The sequence below is a fragment of the Mobula birostris genome, chromosome 13 (genome assembly GCF_030028105.1).
Source record: "Mobula birostris isolate sMobBir1 chromosome 13, sMobBir1.hap1, whole genome shotgun sequence".
NCBI lineage: Eukaryota > Metazoa > Chordata > Chondrichthyes > Myliobatiformes > Myliobatidae > Mobula > Mobula birostris.
Genome location: NC_092382.1, coordinates 110136660 through 110156159, shown reverse-complemented (window position 1 = coordinate 110156159; position 19500 = coordinate 110136660).

Genomic DNA, 19500 nt, shown 5'->3' with positions numbered 1-19500 from the left:
TGGAAACACCATAGGTTAACTTTCCACATGATTACGAGAAGTTTGAAAGTTGTTTCATGGCTGTACACATCAACACAAAAAAGTTGTTATCTCAGTGCATGCAATGCTTAGACAATACAAATAGTATACATTTCAGTTTTTCACCAAAGCACTTACTACAAACCTAATGGAATCACCTTAGGTTAACTTCCCACATAATTCTGATATGTCTGAAAGTTGTTTCAAACCTGTGCACATAAAGACAAAAAAGTTGATTTCTCAGTGAATAGAATGCTTTGACATAAAAGTAGTTTCCATTTCAATTGTACTCAAAAGTTCTGACTGCAAAACTAATGGTAAAACTTTAGATTAACTTTCCACATGATTATGAGTAGTTTGAAAGTTGTTTCATGGCTGTACACATCTACACAAAAAAGTTGCTATCTCAGTGCATGCAATGCTTAGACAATACAAGTAGTATACATTTCAATTTTACACCAAAGCACTTACTACAATCCTAATGGAAACACTGTAGGTTAACTTCCCACATGATTCTGAGATGTCTGAAAGTTGTTTCATACCTGTGCACATAAAGACAAAAAAGTTGATTTCTCAGTGAATAGAATGCTTTGACATAAAAGTAGTTTCCATTTCAATTGTACTCAAAAGTCCTGACTGCAAACCTAATGGAAACACCATAGGTTAACTTTCCACATGATTATGAGAAGTTTGAAAGTTGTTTCATGGCTGTACACATCTACACAAAAAAGTTGTTATCTCAGTGCATGCAATGCTTAGAAAATACAAATAAAATACATTTGAATTTTACACCAAAGCACTTACTGCAAACCTAATGGAAACACTTTAGGTTAACTTCCCACATGATTCTGAGATGTCTGAAAGTTGTTTCATTCCTGTGCACATAAAGACAAAAAAGTTGATTTCTCAGTGAATAGAATGCTTTGACATAAATGTAGTTTCCATTTCAATTGTACTCAAAAGTCCTGACTGCAAACTGAATGGAAACACCTTAGGTTAAGTTTTCCACATGATTATCAGTAGTTTGAAAGTTGTTTCTTGGCTGTACACATCAACACAAAAAAATTGTTATCTCAGTGCATGCACTGCTTAGACCTTACAAATAGTTTACAATTCAATTTTACACCAAAGCACTTACGGATAACCTACTGGAAACACTTTAGGTTAACTTCCCACATGATTCTGAGATGTCTGAAAGTTGTTTCATTCCTGTGCACATAAAGACAAAAAAGTTGATTTCTCAGTGAATAGAATGCTTTGACATAAATGTAGTTTCCATTTCAATTGTACTCAAAAGTCCTGACTGCAAACCTAATGGAAACACCATAGGTTAACTTTCCACATGATTATGAGAAGTTTGAAAGTTGTTTCATGGCTGTACACATCAACACAAAAAAGTTGTTATCTCAGTGCATGCAATGCTTAGACAATACAAATAGTATACATTTCAATTTTACACCAAAGCACTTACTACAAACCTGATGGAAACACTTTCGGTTAACTTCCCACATGATTCTGAGATGTCTGAAAGTTGTTTCATACCTGTGCACATAAAGACAAAAAGTTGATTTCTCAGTGAATAGAATGCTCTGACATAAATGTAGTTTCCATTTCAATTTTACTCAAAAGTCCTGACTGCAAACCTAATGGAAACACCTTAGGTTAACTTTCCACATGATTATTAGTAGTTTGAAAGTGGCTTCATGGCTGTACACATCAACACAAAAAAGTTGTTATCTCAGTGCAGGCAATGCTTAGACAATACAAATACTGTACATTTGAATTTTACACCAAAGCACTTGCTACAAACCTAATGGAAACACTATAGGATAACTTCCCACATGATTCTGAGATGTCTGAAAGTTGTTTCATACCTGTGCACATAAAGACAAAAAAGTTGATTTCTCAGTGAATAGAATGCTTTGACATAAATGTAGTTTCCATTTCAATTGTACTCAAAAGTCCTGACTGCAAACTGAATGGAAACACCTTAGGTTAAGTTTCCACATGATTATAGGTAGTTTGAAAGTTGTTTCTTGGCTGTACACATCAACACAAAAAAATTGTTATCTCAGTGCATGCACTGCTTAGCCAATACAAATAGTTTACATTTCAATTTTACACCAAAGCACTTACGGCTAACCTACTGGAAACACTTTAGGCTAACTTCCCACATGATTCTGAGATGTCTGAAAGTTGTTTCATACCTGTGCACATAAAGACAAAAAAGTTGATTTCTCAGTGAATACAATGCTTTGACATAAATGTAGTTTCCATTTCAATTGTACTCAAAAGTCCTGACTGCAAACTGAATGGAAACACATTAGGTTAACTTTCCACATGATTATTAGTAGTTTTAAAGTTGCTTCATGGCTGTACACATCAACACAAAAAAGTTGTTATCTCAGTGCAGGCAATGCTTAGACAATACAAATACTATACATTTGAATTTTACACCAAAGCACTTGCTACAAACCTAATGGAAACACTATAGGATAACTTCCCACATGATTCTGAGATGTCTGAAAGTTGTTTCATTCCTGTGCACATAAAGACAAAAAAGTTGATTTCTCAGTGAATAGAATGCTTTGACATAAATGTAGTTTCCATTTCAATTGTACTCAAAAGTCCTGAGTGCAAACTGAATGGAAACACCTTAGGTTAAGTTTCCACATGATTATCAGTAGTTTGAAAGTTGTTTCTTGGCTGTACACATCAACACAAAAAAATTGTTATCTCAGTGCATGCACTGCTTGGACAATACAAATAGTATACATTTCAAATTTACACCAAAGCGCTTACTACAAACCTAATGGAAACACTTTAGGTTAACTTCCCACATGATTCTGAGATGTCTGAAAGTTGTTTCATACCTGTGCACATAAAGACAAAAAAGTTGATTTCTCAGTGAATAGAATGCTTTGACATAAAAGTAGTTTCCATTTCAATTGTACTCAAAACTCCTGACTGCAAACCTAATGGAAACACCATAGGTTAACTTTCCACATGATTATGAGAAGTTTGAAAGTTGTTTCATGGCTGTACACATCAACACAAAAAAGTTGTTATCTCAGCGCATGCAATGCTTAGACAATACAAATAGCATACATTTCAATTTTACACCAAAGCACTTACTGCAAACCTAATGGAAACACTTTAGGTTAACTTCCCACATGATTCTGAGATGTCTGAAATTTGTTTCATACCTGTGCACATAAAGACAAAAAAGTTGATTTCTCAGTGAATAGAATGCTTTGACATAAATGTAGTTTCCATTTCAATTGTACTCAAAAGTCCTGACTGCAAACTGAATGGAAACACCTTAGGTTAAGTTTCCAATGATTATAAGTAGTTTGAAAGTTGTTTCTTTGCTGTACACATCAACACAAAAAAATTGTTATCTCAGTGCATGCATTGCTTAGACCTTACAAATAGTTTACAATTCAATTTTACACCAAAGCACTTACGGCTAACCTACTGGAAACACTTTAGGCTAACTTCCCACATGATTCTGAGATGTCTGAAAGTTGTTTCATACCTGTGCACATAAAGACAAAAAAGTTGATTTCTCAGTGAATAGAATGCTTTGACATAAATGTAGTTTCCATTTCAATTGTACTCAAAAGTCCTGTCTGCAAACCTACTGGAAACACCATAGGTTAACTTTCCACATGATTATGAGTAGTTTGAAAGTTGATTCATGGCTGTACACATCAACACAAAAAAGTTGTTATCTCAGTGCATGCAATGCTTAGAAAATACAAATAAAATACATTTGAATTTTACACCAAAGCACTTACTGCAAACCTAATGGAAACACTTTAGGTTAACTTTCCACATGATTATGAGTAGATTCAAAGTTGTTTCATGGCTGTACACATCAACACAAAAAAGTTGTTATCTCAGTGCATGCAATGCTTAGACAATGCAAATAGTATACATTTCAATTTTACACCAAAGCACTTACTGCAAACCTAATGGAAACAACTTAGATTAACTTCCCACATGATTCTGAGATGTCTGAAAGTTGTTTCATACCTGTGCACATAAAGACAAAAAAGTTGATTTCTCAGTGAATAGAATGCTTTGACAGAAATGTAGTTTCCATTTCAATTGTACTCAAAAGTCCTGACTGCAAACCTAATGGAAACACCATTGGTTAACTTTCCACATGATTATGAGAAGTTTGAAAGTTGTTTCATGGCTGTACACATCAACACAAAAAAGTTGTTATCTCAGCGCATGCAATGCTTAGACAATACAAATAGTATACATTTCAATTTTTCACCAAAGCATTTACTGCAAACCTAATAGAAACACTTTAGGTTAACTTCCCACATGATTCTGAGATGTCTGAAAGTTGTTTCATTCCTGTGCACATAAAGACAAAAAAGTTGATTTCTCAGTGAATAGAATGCTTTGACATAAAAGTAGTTTCCATTTCAATTGTACTCAAAAGTTCTCTCTGCAAACCTGATGGTAACACTTTAGATTAACTTTCCACATGATTATGAGTAGTTTGAAAGTTGTTTCATGGCTGTACACATCAACACAAAAAAGTTGTTATCTCAGTGCATGCAATGCTTAGACAATGCAAATAGTATACATTTCAATTTTACACCAAAGCACTTACTGCAAACCTAATGGAAACAACTTAGATTAACTTCCCACATGATTCTGAGATGTCTGAAAGTTGTTTCATACCTGTGCACATAAAGACAAAAAAGTTGATTTCTCAGTGAATAGAATGCTTTGACATAAATGTAGTTTCCATTTCAATTGTACTCAAAAGTCCTGACTGCAAACCTAATGGAAACACCATAGGTTAACTTTCCACATGATTACGAGAAGTTTGAAAGTTGTTTCATGGCTGTACACATCAACACAAAAAAGTTGTTATCTCAGTGCATGCAATGCTTAGACAATACAAATAGTATACATTTCAGTTTTTCACCAAAGCACTTACTGCAAACCTAATGGAATCACTTTAGGTTAACTTCCCACATAATTCTGAGATGTCTGAAAGTTGTTTCAAACCTGTGCACATAAAGACAAAAAAGTTGATTTCTCAGTGAATAGAATGCTTTGATATAAAAGTAGTTTCCATTTCAATTGTACTCAAAAGTTCTGACTGCAAACCTAATGGTAACACTTTAGATTAACTTTCCACATGATTATGAGTAGTTTGAAAGTTGTTTCATGGCTGTACACATCTACACAAAAAAGTTGCTATCTCAGTGCATGCAATGCTTAGACAATACAAGTAGTATACATTTCAATTTTACACCAAAGCACTTACTACAAACCTAATGGAAACACTGTAGGTTAACTTCCCACATGATTCTGAGATGTCTGAAAGTTGTTTCATACCTGTGCACATAAAGACAAAAAAGTTGATTTCTCAGTGAATAGAATGCTTTGACATAAATGTAGTTTCCATTTCAATTGTACTCAAAAGTCCTGACTGCAAACCTACTGGAAACACCATAGGTTAACTTTCCACATGATTATGAGTAGTTTGAAAGTTGTTTCATGGCTGTACACATCAACACAAAAAAGTTGTTATCTCAGTGCATGCAATGCTTAGAAAATACAAATAAAATACATTTGAATTTTACACCAAAGCACTTACTGCAAACCTAATGGAAACAACTTAGATTAACTTCCCACATTATTCTGAGATGTCTGAAAGTTGTTTCATACCTGTGCACATAAAGACAAAAAAGTTGATTTCTCAGTGAATAGAATGCTTTGACATAAATGTAGTTTCCATTTCAATTGTACTCAAAAGTCCTGACTGCAAACTGAATGGAAACACCTTAGGTTAAGTTTCCACATGATTATTAGTAGTTTGAAAGTTGCTTCATGGCTGTACACATCAACACAAAAAAGTTGTTATCTCAGTGCAGGCAATGCTTAGACAATACAAATACTATACATTTGAATTTTACACCAAAGCACTTGCTACAAACCTAATGGAAACACTATAGGATAACTTCCCACATGATTCTGAGATGTCTGAAAGTTGTTTCATACCTGTGCACATAAAGACAAAAAAGTTGATTTCTCAGTGAATAGAATGATTTGACATAAATGTAGTTTCCATTTCAATTGTACTCAAAAGTCCTGAGTGCAAACTGAATGGAAACACCTTAGGTTAAGTTTCCACATGATTATCAGTAGTTTGAAAGTTGTTTCTTGGCTGTACACATCAACACAAAAAAATTGTTATCTCAGTGCATGCACTGCTTAGACCTTACAAATAGTTTACAATTCAATTTTACACCAAAGCACTTACGGATAACCTACTGGAAACACTTTAGGCTAACTTCCCACATGATTCTGAGATGTCTGAAAGTTGTTTCATACCTGTGGAGATAAAGACAAAAAAGTTGATTTCTCAGTGAATAGAATGCTTTGACATAAATGTAGTTTCCATTTCAATTGTACTCAAAAGTCCTGACTGCAAACCTACTGGAAACACCATAGGTTAACTTTCCACATGATTATGAGTAGTTTGAAAGTTGTTTCATGGCTGTGCACATCAACACAAAAAAGTTGCTATCTCAGTGCATGCAATGCTTAGACAATACAAGTAGTATACATTTCAATTTTACACGAAAGCACTTACTACAAACCTAATGGAAACACTGTAGGTTAACTTCCCACATGATTCTGAGATGTCTGAAAGTTGTTTCATACCTGTGCACATAAAGACAAAAAAGTTGATTTCTCAGTGAATAGAATGCTTTGACATAAATGTAGTTTCCATTTCAATTGTACTCAAAAGTCCTGACTGCAAACCTAATGGAAACACCATAGGTTAACTTTCCACATGATTACGAGAAGTTTGAAAGTTGTTTCATGGCTGTACACATCAACACAAAAAAGTTGTTATCTCAGTGCATGCAATGCTTAGACAATACAAATAGTATACATTTCAGTTTTTCACCAAAGCACTTACTACAAACCTAATGGAATCACCTTAGGTTAACTTCCCACATAATTCTGAGATGTCTGAAAGTTGTTTCAAACCTGTGCACATAAAGACAAAAAAGTTGATTTCTCAGTGAATAGAATGCTTTGACATAAATGTAGTTTCCATTTCAATTGTACTCAAAAGTCCTGACTGCAAACCTAATGGAAACACCATAGGTTAACTTTCCACATGATTATGAGAAGTTTGAAAGTTGTTTCATGACTGTACACATCTACACAAAAAAGTTGTTATCTCAGTGCCAGCAATGCTTAGAAAATACAAATAAAATACATTTGAATTTTACACCAAAGCACTTACTGCAAACCTAATGGAAACACTTTAGGTTAACTTCCCACATGATTCTGAGATGTCTGAAAGTTGTTTCATTCCTGTGCACATAAAGACAAAAAAGTTGATTTCTCAGTGAATAGAATGCTTTGACATAAATTAGTTTCCATTTCAATTGTACTCAAAAGTCCTGACTGCAAACTGAATGGAAACACCTTAGGTTAACTTTCCACATGATTATGAGTAGTTTGAAAGTTGTTTCATGGCTGTACACATCAACACAAAAAAGTTGCTATCTCAGTGCATGCAATGCTTAGACAATACCAGTAGTATATATTTCAATTTTACACGAAAGCACTTACTACAAACCTAATGGAAACACTGTAGGTTAACTTCCCACATGATTCTGAGATGTCTGAAAGTTGTTTCATACCTGTGCACATAAAGACAAAAAAGTTGATTTCTCAGTGAATAGAATGCTTTGACATAAATGTAGTTTCCATTTCAATTGTACTCAAAAGTCCTGACTGCAAACCTAATGGAAACACCATAGGTTAACTTTCCACATGATTATCAGTAGTTTGAAAGTTGTTTCTTGGCTGTACACATCAACACAAAAAAATTGTTATCTCAGTGCATGCACTGCTTAGACCTTACAAATAGTTTACAATTCAATTTTGCACCAAAGCACTTACGGATAACCTACTGGAAACACTTTAGGCTAACTTCCCAAATGATTCTGATATGTCTGAAAGTTGTTTCATACCTGTGGACATAAAGACAAAAAAGTTGATTTCTCAGTGAATAGAATGCTTTGACATAAATGTAGTTTCCATTTCAATTGTACTCAAAAGTCCTGACTGCAAACCTAATGGAAACACCATAGGTTAACTTTCCACATGATTATGAGTAGTTTGAAAGTTGTCTCATGGCTGTACACATCAACACAAAAAAGTTGCTATCTCAGTGCATGCAATGCTTAGACAATACAAGTAGTATACATTTCAATTTTACACGAAAGCACTTACTACAAACCTAATGGAAACACTGTAGGTTAACTTCCCACATGATTCTGAGATGTCTGAAAGTTGTTTCATACCTGTGCACATAAAGAGAAAAAAGTTGATTTCTCAGTGAATAGAATGCTTTGACATAAATGTAGTTTCCATTTCAATTGTACTCAAAAGTCCTGACTGCAAACCTAATGGAAACACCATAGGTTAACTTTCCACATGATTACGAGATGTTTGAAAGTTGTTTCATGGCTGTACACATCAACACAAAAAAGTTGTTATCTGAGTGCATGCAATGCTTAGACAATACAAATAGTATACATTTCAGTTTTTCACCAATGCACTTACTACAAACCTAATGGAATCACGTTAGGTTAACTTCCCACATAATTCTGAGATGTCTGAAAGTTGTTTCAAACCTGTGCACATAAAGACAAAAAAGTTGATTTCTCAGTGAATAGAATGCTTTGACATAAAAGTAGTTTCCATTTCAATTGTACTCAAAAGTTCTGACTGCAAACCTAATGGTAACACTTTAGATTAACTTTCCACATGATTATGAGTAGTTTGAAAGTTGTTTCATGGCTGTACACATCTACACAAAAAAGTTGTTATCTCAGTGCATGCAATGCTTAGAAAATACAAATAAAATACATTTGAATTTTACACCAAAGCACTTACTGCAAACCTAATGGAAACACTTTAGGTCAACTTCCCACATGATTCTGAGATGTCTGAAAGTTGTTTCATTCCTGTGCACATAAAGACAAAAAAGTTGATTTCTCAGTGAATAGAATGCTTTGACATAAATGTAGTTTCCATTTCAATTGTACTCAAAAGTCCTGACTGCAAACTGAATGGAAACACCTTAGGTTAAGTTTCCACATGATTATCAGTAGTTTGAAAGTTGTTTCTTGGCTGTACACATCAACACAAAAAAATTGTTATCTCAGTGCATGCACTGCTTAGACCTTACAAATAGTTTACAATTCAATTTTACACCAAAGCACTTACGGATAACCTACTGGAAACACTTTAGGCTAACTTCCCAAATGATTCTGAGATGTCTGAAAGTTGTTTCATACCTGTGGACATAAAGACAAAAATGTTGATTTCTCAGTGAATAGAATGCTTTGACATAAATGTAGTTTCCATTTCAATTGTACTCAAAAGTCCTGACTGCAAACCTAATGGAAACACCATAGGTTAACTTTCCACATGATTACGAGAAGTTTGAAAGTTGTTTCATGGCTGTACACATCAACACAAAAAAGTTGTTATCTCAGTGCATGCAATGCTTAGACAACACAAATAGTATACATTTCAGTTTTTCACCAAAGCACTTACTACAAACCTAATGGAATCACCTTAGGTTAACTTCCCACATAATTCTGAGATGTCTGAAAGTTGTTTCATACCTGTGCACATAAAGACAAAAAAGTTGATTTCTCAGTGAATAGAATGCTTTGACATAAATGTAGTTTCCATTTCAATTGTACTCAAAAGTCCTGACTGCAAGCCTAATGGAAACACCATAGGTTAACTTTCCACATGATTATGAGAAGTTTGAAAGTTGTTTCATGGCTGTACACATCTACACAAAAAAGTTGTTATCTCAGTGCATGCAATGCTTAGAAAATACAAATAAAATACATTTGAATTTTACACCAAATACTTACTGCAAACCTAATGGAAACACTTTAGGTTAACTTCCCACATGATTCTGAGATGTCTGAAAGTTGTTTCATTCCTGTGCACATAAAGACAAAAAAGTTGATTTCTCAGTGAATAGAATGCTTTGACATAAATGTAGTTTCCATTTCAATTGTACTCAAAAGTCCTGACTGCAAACCTAATGGAAACACCATAGGTTAACTTTCCACATGATTATGAGAAGTTTGAAAGTTGTTTCATGGCTGTACACATCAACACAAAAAAGTTGTTATCTCAGTGCATGCAATGCTTAGAAAATACAAATAGTATACATTTCAATTTTACACCAAAGCACTTACTACAAACCTAATGGAAACACTTTAGGTTAACTTCCCACATGATTCTGAGATGTCTGAAAGTTGTTTCATACCTGTGCACATAAAGACAAAAAAGTTGATTTCTCAGTGAATAGAATGGTTTGACATAAATGTAGTTTCCATTTCAATTGTACTCAAAAGTCCTGACTGCAAACCTAATGGAAACACCTTAGGTTAACTTTCCACATGATTATTAGTAGTTTGAAAGTTGCTTCATGGCTGTACACATCAACACAAAAAAGTTGTTATCTCAGTGCAAGCAATGCTTAGACAATACAAATACTATACATTTGAATTTTACACCAAAGCACTTGCTGCAAACCTAATGGAAACACTATAGGATAACTTCCCACATGATTCTGAGATGTCTGAAAGTTGTTTCATACCTGTTCACATAAAGACAAAAAAGTTGATTTCTCAGTGAATAGAATGCTTTGACATAAATGTAGTTTCCATTTCAATTGTACTCAAAAGTCCTGACTGCAAACTGAATGGAAACACCTTAGGTTAAGTTTCCACATGATTATCAGTAGTTTGAAAGTTGTTTCTTGGCTGTACACATCAACACAAAAAAATTGTTATCTCAGTGCATGCACTGCTTAGCCAATACAAATAGTTTACATTTCAATTTTACACCAAAGCACTTACGGCTAACCTACTGGAAACACTTTAGGCTAACTTCCCACATGATTCTGAGATGTCTGAAAGTTGTTTCATACCTGTGCACATAAAGACAAAAAAGTTGATTTCTCAGTGAATAGAATGCTTTGACATAAATGTAGTTTCCATTTGAATTGTACTCAAAAGTCCTGACTGCAAACCTACTGGAAACACCATAGGTTAACTTTCCACATGATTATGAGTAGTTTGAAAGTTGTTTCATGGCTGTACACATCAACACAAAAAAGTTGTTATCTCAGTGCATGCAATGCTTAGAAAATACAAATAAAATACATTTGAATTTTACTCCAAAGCACTTACTGCAAACCTAATGGAAACACTTTAGGTTAACGTTCAACATGATTATGAGTAGTTTCAAAGTTGTTTCATGGCTGTACACATCAACACAAAAAAGTTGTTATCTCAGTGCATGCAATGCTTAGACAATGCAAATAGTATACATTTCAATTTTACACCAAAGCACTTACTGCAAACCTAATGGAAACAACTTAGATTAACTTCCCACATGATTCTGAGATGTCTGAAAGTTGTTTCATACCTGTGCACATAAAGACAAAAAAGTTGATTTCTCAGTGAATAGAATGCTTTGACATAAATGTAGTTTCCATTTCAATTGTACTCAAAAGTCCTGAGTGCAAACTGAATGGAAACACCTTAGGTTAAGTTTCCACATGATTATCAGTAGTTTGAAAGTTGTTTCTTGGCTGTACACATCAACACAAAAAGATTGTTATCTCAGTGCATGCACTGCTTAGACCTTACAAATAGTTTACAATTCAATTTTACACCAAAGCACTTACGGCTAACCTACTGGAAACACTTTAGGCTAACTTCCCAAATGATTCTGAGATGTCTGAAAGTTGTTTCATACCTGTGGAGATAAAGACAAAAAAGTTGATTTCTCAGTGAATAGAATGCTTTGACATAAATGTAGTTTCCATTTCAATTGTACTCAAAAGTCCTGACTGCAAACCTACTGGAAACACCATAGGTTAACTTTCCACATGATTATGAGTAGTTTGAAAGTTGTTTCATGGCTGTACACATCAACACAAAAAAGTTGCTATCTCAGTGCATGCAATGCTTAGACAATACAAGTAGTATACATTTCAATTTTACACGAAAGCACTTACTACAAACCTAATGGAAACACTGTAGGTTAACTTCCCACATGATTCTGAGATGTCTGAAAGTTGTTTCATACCTGTGCACATAAAGACAAAAAAGTTGATTTCTCAGTGAATAGAATGCTTTGACATAAATGTAGTTTCCATTTCAATTGTACTCAAAAGTCCTGACTGCAAACCTAATGGAAACACCATAGGTTAACTTTCCACATGATTACGAGAAGTTTGAAAGTTGTTTCATGGCTGTACACATCAACACAAAAAAGTTGTTATCTCAGTGCATGCAATGCTTAGACAATACAAATAGTATACATTTCAGTTTTTCACCAAAGCACTTACTACAAACCTAATGGAATCACCTTAGGTTAACTTCCCACATAATTCTGAGATGTCTGAAAGTTGTTTCAAACCTGTGCACATAAAGACAAAAAAGTTGATTTCTCAGTGAATAGAATGCTTTGACATAAAAGTAGTTTCCATTTCAATTGTACTCAAAAGTTCTGACTGCAAAACTAATGGTAAAACTTTCGATTAACTTTCCACATGATTATGAGTAGTTTGAAAGTTGTTTCATGGCTGTACACATCTACACAAAAAAGTTGCTATCTCAGTGCATGCAATGCTTAGACAATACAAGTAGTATACATTTCAATTTTACACCAAAGCACTTACTACAATCCTAATGGAAACACTGTAGGTTAACTTCCCACATGATTCTGAGATGTCTGAAAGTTGTTTCATACCTGTGCACATAAAGACAAAAAAGTTGATTTCTCAGTGAATAGAATGCTTTGACATAAATGTAGTTTCCATTTCAATTGTACTCAAAAGTCCTGACTGCAAACCTAATGGAAACACCATAGGTTAACTTTCCACATGATTATGAGAAGTTTGAAAGTTGTTTCATGGCTGTACACATCTACACAGAAAAGTTGTTATCTCAGTGCATGCAATGCTTAGAAAATACAAATAAAATACATTTGAATTTTACACCAAAGCACTTACTGCAAACCTAATGGAAACACTTTAGGTTAACTTCCCACATGATTCTGAGATGTCTGAAAGTTGTTTCATTCCTGTGCACATAAAGACAAAAAAGTTGATTTCTCAGTGAATAGAATGCTTTGACATAAATGTAGTTTCCATTTCAATTGTACTCAAAAGTCCTGAGTGCAAACTGAATGGAAACACCTTAGGTTAAGTTTCCACATGATTATCAGTAGTTTGAAAGTTGTTTCTTGGCTGTACACATCAACACAAAAAGATTGTTATCTCAGTGCATGCACTGCTTAGACCTTACAAATAGTTTACAATTCAATTTTACACCAAAGCACTTACGGCTAACCTACTGGAAACACTTTAGGCTAACTTCCCAAATGATTCTGAGATGTCTGAAAGTTGTTTCATACCTGTGGAGATAAAGACAAAAAAGTTGATTTCTCAGTGAATAGAATGCTTTGACATAAATGTAGTTTCCATTTCAATTGTACTCAAAAGTCCTGACTGCAAACCTACTGGAAACACCATAGGTTAACTTTCCACATGATTATGAGTAGTTTGAAAGTTGTTTCATGGCTGTACACATCAACACAAAAAAGTTGCTATCTCAGTGCATGCAATGCTTAGACAATACAAGTAGTATACATTTCAATTTTACACGAAAGCACTTACTACAAACCTAATGGAAACACTGTAGGTTAACTTCCCACATGATTCTGAGATGTCTGAAAGTTGTTTCATACCTGTGCACATAAAGACAAAAAAGTTGATTTCTCAGTGAATAGAATGCTTTGACATAAATGTAGTTTCCATTTCAATTGTACTCAAAAGTCCTGACTGCAAACCTAATGGAAACACCATAGGTTAACTTTCCACATGATTACGAGAAGTTTGAAAGTTGTTTCATGGCTGTACACATCAACACAAAAAAGTTGTTATCTCAGTGCATGCAATGCTTAGACAATACAAATAGTATACATTTCAGTTTTTCACCAAAGCACTTACTACAAACCTAATGGAATCACCTTAGGTTAACTTCCCACATAATTCTGAGATGTCTGAAAGTTGTTTCAAACCTGTGCACATAAAGACAAAAAAGTTGATTTCTCAGTGAATAGAATGCTTTGACATAAAAGTAGTTTCCATTTCAATTGTACTCAAAAGTTCTGACTGCAAAACTAATGGTAAAACTTTAGATTAACTTTCCACATGATTATGAGTAGTTTGAAAGTTGTTTCATGGCTGTACACATCTACACAAAAAAGTTGCTATCTCAGTGCATGCAATGCTTAGACAATACAAGTAGTATACATTTCAATTTTACACCAAAGCACTTACTACAATCCTAATGGAAACACTGTAGGTTAACTTCCCACATGATTCTGAGATGTCTGAAAGTTGTTTCATACCTGTGCACATAAAGACAAAAAAGTTGATTTCTCAGTGAATAGAATGCTTTGACATAAATGTAGTTTCCATTTCAATTGTACTCAAAAGTCCTGACTGCAAACCTAATGGAAACACCATAGGTTAACTTTCCACATGATTATGAGAAGTTTGAAAGTTGTTTCATGGCTGTACACATCTACACAGAAAAGTTGTTATCTCAGTGCATGCAATGCTTAGAAAATACAAATAAAATACATTTGAATTTTACACCAAAGCACTTACTGCAAACCTAATGGAAACACTTTAGGTTAACTTCCCACATGATTCTGAGATGTCTGAAAGTTGTTTCATTCCTGTGCACATAAAGACAAAAAAGTTGATTTCTCAGTGAATAGAATGCTTTGACATAAATGTAGTTTCCATTTCAATTGTACTCAAAAGTCCTGACTGCAAACTGAATGGAAACACCTTAGGTTAAGTTTTCCACATGATTATCAGTAGTTTGAAAGTTGTTTCTTGGCTGTACACATCAACACAAAAAAATTGTTATCTCAGTGCATGCGCTGCTTAGACCTTACAAATAGTTTACAATTCAATTTTACACCAAAGCACTTACGGATAACCTACTGGAAACACTTTAGGTTAACTTCCCACATGATTCTGAGATGTCTGAAAGTTGTTTCATTCCTGTGCACATAAAGACAAAAAAGTTGATTTCTCAGTGAATAGAATGCTTTGACATAAATGTAGTTTCCATTTCAATTGTACTCAAAAGTCCTGACTGCAAACCTAATGGAAACACCATAGGTTAACTTTCCACATGATTATGAGAAGTTTGAAAGTTGTTTCATGGCTGTACACATCAACACAAAAAAGTTCTTATCTCAGTGCATGCAATGCTTAGACAATACAAATAGTATACATTTCAATTTTACACCAAAGCACTTACTACAAACCTAATGGAAACACTTTAGGTTAACTTCCCACATGATTCTGAGATGTCTGAAAGTTGTTTCATACCTGTGCACATAAAGACAAAAAGTTGATTTCTGAGTGAATAGAATGCTCTGACATAAATGTAGTTTCCATTTCAATTTTACTCAAAAGTCCTGACTGCAAACCTAATGGAAACACCTTAGGTTAACTTTCCACATGATTATTAGTAGTTTGAAAGTGGCTTCATGGCTGTACACATCAACACAAAAAAGTTGTTATCTCAGTGCAGGCAATGCTTAGACAATACAAATACTGTACATTTGAATTTTACACGAAAGCACTTGCTACAAACCTAATGGAAACACTATAGGATAACTTCCCACATGATTCTGAGATGTCTGAAAGTTGTTTCATACCTGTGCACATAAAGACAAAAAAGTTGATTTCTCAGTGAATATAATGCTTTGACATAAATGTAGTTTCCATTTCAATTGTACTCAAAAGTCCTGACTGCAAACTGAATGGAAACACCTTAGGTTAAGTTTCCACATGATTATCAGTAGTTTGAAAGTTGTTTCTTGGCTGTACACATCAACACAAAAAAATTGTTATCTCAGTGCATGCACTGCTTAGCCAATACAAATAGTTTACATTTCAATTTTACACCAAAGCACTTACGGCTAACCTACTGGAAACACTTTAGGCTAACTTCCCACATGATTCTGAGATGTCTGAAAGTTGTTTCATACCTGTGCACATAAAGACAAAAAAGTTGATTTCTCAGTGAATAGAATGCTTTAACATAAATGTAGTTTCCATTTGAATTGTACTCAAAAGTCCTGACTGCAAACCTACTGGAAACACCATAGGTTAACTTTCCACATGATTATGAGTAGTTTGAAAGTTGTTTCATGGCTGTACACATCAACACAAAAAAGTTGTTATCTCAGTGCATGCAATGCTTAGAAAATACAAATAAAATACATTTGAATTTTACACCAAAGCACTTACTGCAAACCTAATGGAAACAACTTAGGTTAACTTCCCACATGATTCTGAGATGTCTGAAAGTTGTTTCATACCTGTGCACATAAAGACAAAAAAGTTGATTTCTCAGTGAATAGAATGCTTTGACATAAATGTAGTTTCCATTTCAATTGTACTCAAAAGTCCTGACTGCAAACTGAATGGAAACACCTTAGGTTAAGTTTCCAATGATTATAAGTAGTTTGAAAGTTGTTTCTTTGCTGTACACATCAACACAAAAAAATTGTTATCTCAGTGCATGCATTGCTTAGACCTTACAAATAGTTTACAATTCAATTTTACACCAAACCACTTACGGCTAACCTACTGGAAACACTTTAGGCTAACTTCCCACATGATTCTGAGATGTCTGAAAGTTGTTTCATACCTGTGCACATAAAGACAAAAAAGTTGATTTCTCAGTGAATAGAATGCTTTGACATAAATGTAGTTTCCATTTCAATTGTACTCAAAAGTCCTGACTGCAAACCTACTGGAAACACCATAGGTTAACTTTCCACATGATTATGAGTAGTTTGAAAGTTGATTCATGGCTGTACACATCAACACAAAAAAGTTGTTATCTCAGTGCATGCAATGCTTAGAAAATACAAATAAAATACATTTGAATTTTACACCAAAGCACTTACTGCAAACCTAATGGAAACACGTTAGGTTAACTTTCCACATGATTATGAGTAGATTCAAAGTTGTTTCATGGCTGTACACATCAACACAAAAAAGTTGTTATCTCAGTGCATGCAATGCTTAGACAATGCAAATAGTATACATTTCAATTTTACACCAAAGCACTTACTGCAAACCTAATGGAAACAACTTAGATTAACTTCCCACATGATTCTGAGATGTCTGAAAGTTGTTTCATACCTGTGCACATAAAGACAAAAAAGTTGATTTCTCAGTGAATAGAATGCTTTGACAGAAATGTAGTTTCCAGTTCAATTGTACTCAAAAGTCCTGACTGCAAACCTAATGGAAACACCATTGGTTAACTTTCCACATGATTATGAGAAGTTTGAAAGTTGTTTCATGGCTGTACACATCAACACAAAAAAGTTGTTATCTCAGCGCATGCAATGCTTAGACAATACAAATAGTATACATTTCAATTTTTCACAAAGCATTTACTGCAAACCTAATAGAAACACTTTAGGTTAACTTCCCACATGATTCTGAGATGTCTGAAAGTTGTTTCATTCCTGTGCACATAAAGACAAAAAAGTTGATTTCTCAGTGAATAGAATGCTTTGACATAAAAGTAGTTTCCATTTCAATTGTACTCAAAAGTTCTCTCTGCAAACCTGATGGTAACACTTTAGATTAACTTTCCACATGATTATGAGTAGTTTGAAAGTTGTTTCATGGCTGTACACATCAACACAAAAAAGTTGTTATCTCAGTGCATGCAATGCTTAGACAATGCAAATAGTATACATTTCAATTTTACACCAAAGCACTTACTGCAAACCTAATGGAAACAACTTAGATTAACTTCCCACATGATTCTGAGATGTCTGAAAGTTGTTTCATACCTGTGCACATAAAGACAAAAAAGTTGATTTCTCAGTGAATAGAATGCTTTGACATAAATGTAGTTTCCATTTCAATTGTACTCAAAAGTCCTGACTGCAAACTGAATGGAAACACCTTAGGTTAACTTTCCACATGATTATTAGTAGTTTGAAAGTTGCTTCATGGCTGTACACATCAACACAAAAAAGTTGTTATCTCAGTGCAGGCAATGCTTAGACAATACAAATACTATACATTTGAATTTTACACCAAAGCACTTGCTACAAACCTAATGGAAACACTATAGGATAACTTCCCACATGATTCTGAGATGTCTGAAAGTTGTTTCATACCTGTGCACATAAAGACAAAAAAGTTGATTTCTCAGTGAATAGAATGCTTTGACATAAATGTAGTTTCCATTTCAATTGTACTCAAAAGTCCTGAGTGCAAACTGAATGGAAACACCTTAGGTTAAGTTTCCACATGATTATCAGTAGTTTGAAAGTTGTTTCTTGGCTGTACACATCAACACAAAAAAATTGTTATCTCAGTGCATGCACTGCTTAGACCTTACAAATAGTTTACAATTCAATTTTACACCAAAGCACTTACGGATAACCTACTGGAAACACTTGAGGCTAACTTCCCACATGATTCTGAGATGTCTGAAAGTTGTTTCATACCTGTGCACATAAAGACAAAAAAGTTGATTTCTCAGTGAATAGAATGCTTTGACATAAATGTAGTTTCCATTTCAATTGTACTCAAAAGTCCTGACTGCAAACCTAATGGAAACACCATAGGTTAACTTTCCACATGATTACGAGAAGTTTGAAAGTTGTTTCATGGCTGTACACATCAACACAAAAAAGTTGTTATCTCAGTGCATGCAATGCTTAGACAATACAAATAGTATACATTTCAGTTTTTCACCAAAGCACTTACTACAAACCTAATGGAATCACCTTAGGTTAACTTCCCACATAATTCTGAGATGTCTGAAAGTTGTTTCAAACCTGTGCATATAAAGACAAAAAAGTTGATTTCTCAGTGAATAGAATGCTTTGACATAAAAGTAGTTTCCATTTCAATTGTACTCAAAAGTTCTGACTGCAAACCTAATGGTAAAACTTTAGATTAACTTTCCACATGATTATGAGTAGTTTGAAAGTTGTTTCATGGCTGTACACATCTACACAAAAAAGTTGCTATCTCAGTGCATGCAATGCTTAGACAATACAAGTAGTATACATTTCAATTTTACACCAAAGCACTTACTACAATCCTAATGGAAACACTGTAGGTTAACTTCCCACATGATTCTGAGATGTCTGAAAGTTGTTTCATTCCTGTGCACATAAAGACAAAAAAGTTGATTTCTCAGTGAATAGAATGCTTTGACATAAATGTAGTTTCCATTTCAATTGTACTCAAAAGTCCTGACTGCAAACCTAATGGAAACACCATAGGTTAACTTT